The 7,520-nt window shown below is 36.8% G+C and overlaps 1 long non-coding RNA gene across 1 annotated transcript in view; it reads right to left on the bottom strand.

Annotated features, from left to right (window-relative positions):
- Nucleotides 1-4,010: 4,010 nt before the first annotated feature.
- The window catches only part of LOC128248093 (uncharacterized), a 92,206-nt gene continuing 88,696 nt past the window's right edge, over nucleotides 4,011-7,520 (bottom strand). Inside the window, exon 2 of the long non-coding RNA XR_016242397.1 lies at nucleotides 4,011-6,085. This is a non-coding gene — a long non-coding RNA (uncharacterized LOC128248093). The remainder of the gene's footprint in view (nucleotides 6,086-7,520) is intronic.

The raw sequence follows: 7,520 nt of genomic DNA, 5'->3' as shown, positions 1-7,520 counted from the left end.
TACTTATTCAAGAAAAGACTGATAGAATGGCATTTCTTTACATCTTACAGATCGCGCATAGATTTCCTAAAACGGATCTGCTGTCCTGAGCGCACGAAGGTAATGAAATATCTGGTTGGTTCTTTCAATGGTCTTTTCCCACTGTTGATGTGAGTAATTTGGTTCTTTATAGCATTGAAGATAATTTCAAGGACCAAGTTGTATCTCCATGTATATCTCTTCAATGCCAGTGAACAGTTGGAAAGAACATGTTTCAGTGTTCCGACCTTGCCTCATTTCCATATATCATTCTCAGACGCGTTTCGTCTTACTAGATTTGTAGGTGTAGGCAAGACATCATAAGATGAACGAATCAGAAAATTTAGCAGAGATGTACTACACCCCCATATCTCATTCCAACTTATTTTTCTCTCAACATCTCGTCATCTGTCCTTGCTGAGTGCAGTGCATCAAATGAAGCTCTCTCCCCTCTGCTTCCCTTGTTTTGACGCTGTTGCTAACAACAGATCTGCGTTCGCCCCGCATCATACTTGCAAACGGTCTGAACTGATCTGTGCCAAAACCAAGTCTCTTCCGATGAATTTGCGTTGCATCCACCATATCTCGGTGTGTAAGAGAAGACAGAATGTCATCAGTCTCTGCTTCTGCTTTCCACTTCCTGGCCGTTTTTACATTTGGTGGATTACGCCTGATTTCTATGTCCTTCGACTCTCTCAGTATCATCACCGTTGTACCTTCCCTAATTTATAAAGTTTGACTATTGACACCAATGGTAACTGCAACGAGCCTCTTTTACGATAGAGAGCTGAACTGTTCAATATCCGAGGTAGGCCTGGTCACTTTCTAATGAACATTTCACTTTTGTTTAATGATTTGAATTCGTGACAGTGCTACCTCGTATATTAACACACGCACATACACTTTTGTTCATTTAGGTAACCACTGTCCATTTTTGTAGCTTCCGTCATATATTTCTCATTTATTAGATCTATTTCTTGTATTTTATCGTTACGTTTTTGTTTTTTATATGTAATATTTTATAGGTATCAGTTTTTATACCATTCTCGGTCACGATGTACTCAACTTACACATATTTCTTTTCCTCACGTTTGTGATACGATAGTTATTTTTCCTTAACTTTTCTATATAAGTATCGACTGTAGTTTTACTTCTTATCGTCACCAAATATTGATAGTCTAACTTTATGGTTTTGTCATGGAGCTACAAGGTTTATAGGGAGGGAAAATGAGATTAGATTTACACCTTGAATGGCAATATCAGTAAAAATACAGCTCGGAATGAATACTACGACTTATAACCGCTGTTTCAGTGATTATTATAATATTAGTGGGAAATACTTTTTCGTCAGTGAGCAAAAACAGAAAAAGAGAAATTATAAAATAGTCTGAAAGGAGATGCTTTTGGCCGAAACGTCGGTTTTGTAGATTTATCTTTCAAGCAGAAGTCTGGTAATAATTAGGATCTGAAAATAAAGCAAGCAAAAATTACTTGTAAGTGTTACTTTTTACTATCACCTAAAAGGATGCCCTGATTATTATTATATTAAGAGAGTGGCAGAAACAACAGGGCAGGTTGTCTGATTAAATCGATTATGGCATTTAATTTCGTTCGTTGTGTATTCCAATTCGGCCAAAGTCGACTTTACTCTCTAACATCTATAAACTAGACAACTGCAATGAACAAAAACAATAGTATCAGTGTTACGCAGTGATGAGAAATACACGAACTTTAGGTTAGTTCAAATATATTTGTGACATATTTTAACTTCTCAAGGTAATTTCACGACAGTTTACTGTGGAGAAAAAAAAATTCTTTTTTATGGTAAAAGGTGTAAAAACGCCTTATCTTCTCAGAAATAGATACTGAAGAGATATAAACCTAGGTAGATTATAAGGCTGTATACAGAAATATGGGAGTAGAAGTGATGAGCAGTTCATTTATTTCTCAGATAAGCTACAGCTTCAGGGTTATCGCTGTTCGGTATCTTCTGATGAAGGCTAAGGAGCTAGAAACGCATCTAAGAGTTCATTGGAGAGAGAGATACTGGGTAGATAAGGATTTCCTCCCCTTTTTAACGATAAGCAACAATGTTTTTCTTCACGGTTCGAGGGTAAAATGTCACAGACATATTTAAACTAATAAAGTTGGAATGAACAAATTTGGGGCCTTTTATAAAAATTGAAAACCATTATTTTGTAAGAAGTATTAGATTGTCATTGATATTAGCTACAACTGTAGACTTTTCAAAGTTAGTTGTAACACAGTAGGCCATGTTCTTTACTTTCAGTTACACTGAATCGCAAAAAAGAAAAAAAAAAAACGCGAGACGTGTGTGACTGTGAAATGTTTTAATTTCATTATGTCAGAGATGAATTTTGATAAATCTGATAAAGTCAATTTCTTGGATGTACTTTGTCCACAGTCTATGGGTCGTTGTCATGTGTTCTGGTAGTAGGAAGATCCAGCACATAGGTATTGTAGGGCGTGACATGTTCAATACCGTGTATGCCCTCCCTAGGTGTTCGAAACGAACATACACCGTCGGTTCACAAAAGCCATTGGCACCAGAGGAAAGCTGCCTCCAGTTCCACACGAGTTGTCGGCCTCGGGACCACCTGGTTCAGCCGTCTCTGGATTTCATCCCACAGGTGTTCAATTGCGTTCAAGTCCGGACTGAAAGCCGGCCATGATTTTGATGTTGTGCTAATGCAAGAAGTCCATGATGACCCTGGCTGTGTGGGAGGGAGCATTGTCTTGCTGGAACACGTGGCTATGGTGACGCGCGAAGAAGGACACGATGTGAGGTCTTAGGATCTGGTCAACGTAGCGCTGCGCTGTGATGCCAATCTCTCTGCCTGTACCAGTATTTTGGAACACATGAGGTCCAATTCTCTGATTTAGGCCTATAACACACCAAACCATGATGCTTTGGAGATCCCACGTATCTCTCTCCATGACACATGCGTCTCTGTAGCGTTCACCCCCTCTAACGTCACCCCCTCACTGCCATACGAAGTGGAACCACAGTACTGGCTTTCGTCAGAGAAGACTATCAACCTCCATTGTTAACGCCGCGAATGTCGGTGCTGTGTAGTTCACTGTAGTGGTGCCTGACGGTGGCGGGCGGTGAGGACAGGCCTTCAAGCAGTACGACGGCAATTCAGGTTCTTGGCGGCCAGTCGACATCATACGCGTCCAAATTACGAATGATTTTTATTATTGTCCGTTACGGACGAACAAAGAGGGGACAGCACAATATGATCTGGGGGTCACATGCATCGAGATGATTTTAAAAATTTATATAATAAATATGATAAAACGAATGGGACACAAAAAGACAATGACATACCATAAAGGACAAATGGGAATAAAAAGACAAGAATGCTCCGACCCCACGAGCCCTGCCTTTTAATCGACACCCTGTTTTTTCCTTATGTCGTGTTCAAGCAAGGCCTTTCACTCCCAACATAGGTGCAACACGCGTCCATCGTTTTTTAAACACGCTCTCTGACAGACACCTTCTCTTCAACTCCACTTTTCTTTCGAGGTGAAACGTAAAAACATTTACCAAGGTGAGACCAGGTATGAAGCTGTCTGTCACAAAGCCTTTCATTCTCGACTTCCAAATCACCTCTTTCTCAATTGCTACTACTATGAGAAAGCACGTTTCTTTCATTGTTCAGTGTATTTTCTATTTTTGTTGTTAACACACTGTAGTCTTGGTGATGAGTTCAACAGTGACCGAATCTATTTTATTTTCAATCAAAAATGGTAAGTTAACAGTAAGAGAGAAAAAAGTATATTGACAGGCTGTCTTTGAATACTGTTGATAAACATAGAATATACATATAGCGTGCAGGCTATATAAAACATGTATTTAAGATCCGCTGTTCCTCAAGTTCATTAGCTTACCACGCTATTAATAGATGCCACAGAAAACAATACTACTACGCTAATAACATCAGTTACTATTAAAAATACAAATTCCGCTAAGGTCGACTTTGCCTTTCATCCTTTGAGGTTGATAAAGTACCAGTTGGGTAATCGACTAACCCTATCCCCTCAAATTTCAGGACTTGTTCCTATAGTAGAAAGGATTATTAAAAATACAAATTGATATAGCATATACCACTGTCACTTCACTATTAAATCATTCTTTCTACACTGCTGTAGTAATCAATAAACTAGTAATCAAACACTGGTACATCACCATTAAGATCATTAGAAAAATTAAACCTACAATTAATTACATCAACTTTTAGAACTGCCAGAAACCTATATAACGGTTGTTGAGATACGATTGGTGGTGAGTGGTTGCGTAGGACGAATCGCCTGATTTGAATGGTTTATATCAGACGTGTTTATTCCTCCATTTGGCAGATGTTTATTGCAATGTGAAACAAACTGGGAACATTCTCAACTGTGGTAACCGTGAAATGATGTTGCTGAAAAGACATGAGCAAAAGGGAAATCCTCAACAATTTTCAGCGAATAACTGACGAAAACCGAATATTAAACTTTCGCCAAAGTGTTCGTTCGGAGATTGGCACTTGTCTTCGGTAGTGTGGTGAGACATGTCCTAGACATTTACTTTTCCTAACAAATCTATCAATGGCAGCCTCCTCTCTCTACCAAACACAGTAAAGAGGGCAGATAATAATGGTGGCTCCGATGAGGTTATGATTCACTTGGATTAAGCCAAAACTTTCGATAGAGTCAACTCGCAGTACCTGGTGGTTGTCTTTAGTGTCAATTGGGATAAATATCATCATGGCGTCAATTGTATTTTCTCTGAACTAATATTTTGCCATCTGCTGCAATAGGATTATTGAATACTTAGGCGTCACTTTTTCGTAGAAGCAGTGGAATAAATATCCATGCTTACTGAATGTGGAGTAACCACCAACTAACTCTCACTTTCTCTGTTTTAAATCTCCACTTCTGAGCCACTTTGGTGTTTTTCACAGTTGTGACTGTAACCGCATTCGTCATAAATTTGTGGCTATAACCGCATTCCTCATAAATTACTTTCATAATTCACTTCGATATGTTCTCTTCATGTTTAACACAAATAGGTCCTAGTTCTATTACAGTATGTTTAAGAAATTGTCCTCCACTGTTCGCTAGGTAGAAGTTTATGGTCCTTTCTTCTTCACACTAGAAATTCGATTAAGCGCTCTCCCTCCAATTTTCCACTTCATTCACAAATTGCTGGTATTTACCTTCGGGTGGAACGCGTCTTATATAGATAGGAATTTTCTTATTTTTCTGTCTGTATTTAGTTCATCATTCGCTCCCCCCACTCCTCTATTCCAACAGTGTAATGCAAGACACGAACCTCCCAACTGTAGATCATATTTATCAAATTCATTCCCATGTTTGGATTTCATTATATGTGGTAACCTTTTCAAATATATCGTTTTCACTTTTTAAAAAAAAATTCTCCAATGTATAATGTCATGGAGTTCCAGAATTCCATTTTCATCAGATTCCAAAATCCATTCTTCCGGTAACTTTATTCCAATTAAATGTTCTTTCTTCCTCGTCTTCGTGACCAAAGTCACACATTTTTTGATACCAAACTTCATTCCAATATCACTACAAAACACCTTTACTGTTTTAGCAGGTGAATTGATCTCTTCTTCAGACTTTGCTAATAGTTTTAGGTCATCAATGAAGAATAAATGAATAACAGAGGATGAATTTCTCCCGAGTTTGTAGCTCGTTTCGACTCGTGCTATTGAGATGATAAATAACAAGAGGAAGAAAAGACCCCTTGACAGATACCCCTTTAAAAGGCACACTTCGAAGTACTTTCATGTTCACCAACATGCTCGTTTTCCAACGTGTCATACTAGCCACGAGAATATTGACAAAAGTTTCAAGCAATGCCAAACATTTTAAGAGATTCTGCAATCCAAGAATGGGTCCAGGTATTAAACATTTCTGAAGTCGATTCACACCATCCACAGAGTAGTGTGTTAGCATTTGTAGTTCTTTTCATTACCATTTTGTCAATGATAAGAAGGTCCTTGGTGCCTTTTGAATGTTTTCTGCATCCATTCTGTTACAGATAAAGAGATAAATAATATACACGTCATATTCAGGCAGACATAAAAGTACAGAAACGCTCTTACACACAATATAATTTCTTCCGAAAGCATAACCACTGCCTATCTATTTAAAATAATGTATCTGAGAACTTACTGAGAAGTAAAATCTATAGAAACATTAAATATTTTCTCACAACCTAATCGTTACTTCTCCTGATATGCCCCTACTGTACATCACTTTTCATAATATAACATGGATTTATCTGCAAAACGTGTGGTTATAATCGAAGGCAATGCAAAACATAGCAGCCCACAAAAACTATAGTTAACAACAACCTGAAAATTTAACCTTTTTCGAAGTTATCTTTTCGCCTCAAATAAAATTTCGAGTAAATTTATCTTCGAATAAAATGTAGAATTTTTGTCAAGACTTTGTTACAGACAAAACTCTTCGCTGATGAAATTAGTTTCAAATAATTACATTTATCTGTTCAGCTTGTTGTAAACAAGAATTGGTTTTGAGTGAAATTCGTTTCCCATGTATTTAGTTAACAGAATTAGCTGATGAAGAAATTTTGTTTCGTTCCCACTAAGAGAAGTCTGAATTAAATTGGTTGAACTACAGAACTGTGATATAAAATAAAATCTGTGAAAAGTGGAGTATTGATTTAAATTGCATGCCATTTACAAGATTTCTTTTAGCAGAATCATTCGTGTTGATTGAATGCCAGATTTGATAAGGAATTTTAGAAGATTAGCATTCGGATCGATATATTTCCAAATTTACCTGCTTCACCACTTCCCAGAGGCTGTTGAAAAAAATGTTGAGTTACAAAACAATAATTCAAAAGTTTTAAAAATGACTTTAAGCAAATAATCTTAAGTTCATTAACATAGCAAGAAAAACCTCTATATATCTATAATATATATATATATATATATATGTAGGAATGTATGTACGCGTGTGTGAATTCTTTTTTTTTTGTTTCAACCACTGAACTGCAGTCATCATGAGGTAAAACCTTAAAAAGGTTGCAGTCGATTATAGGAACCTCACTACTTATTAAGTCAGATACATAGTTTACCGATATTTTTTGTTGCACCGCTAAGTCTTGAACCATAGACACCAACGTTATATATATATATATATATATATATATATATATATATATATATATATATATATATATATATATATATATAGGGTTGGCCAAAAGTCACCCGATAGTAAATCAAAACCATTTAACTCCAAGATTCATTTATGCTTAATAACTGAATGAATTTAATAAAAGCATCTAAATATGAAGTATGAAAATTGTTCAAAGTGAAGTCCTTCTTGAGCGCCACATTTTCCCATTAGAGTCAATAGAGAATTACAGATAGTATTTATGGAATTTTGATTTACTGTCGGGTAACTTTTGGTCAACCCTGTGTGTGTGTGTGTGT

Source organism: Octopus bimaculoides, chromosome 6, assembly GCF_046866305.1.
Source record: "Octopus bimaculoides isolate indiv1 chromosome 6, ASM4686630v1, whole genome shotgun sequence".
Lineage (NCBI taxonomy): Eukaryota > Metazoa > Mollusca > Cephalopoda > Octopoda > Octopodidae > Octopus > Octopus bimaculoides.
The sequence above is the reverse complement of the archived record's forward strand: the minus strand, read 5'-3'. Positions and strand labels throughout refer to the sequence as shown.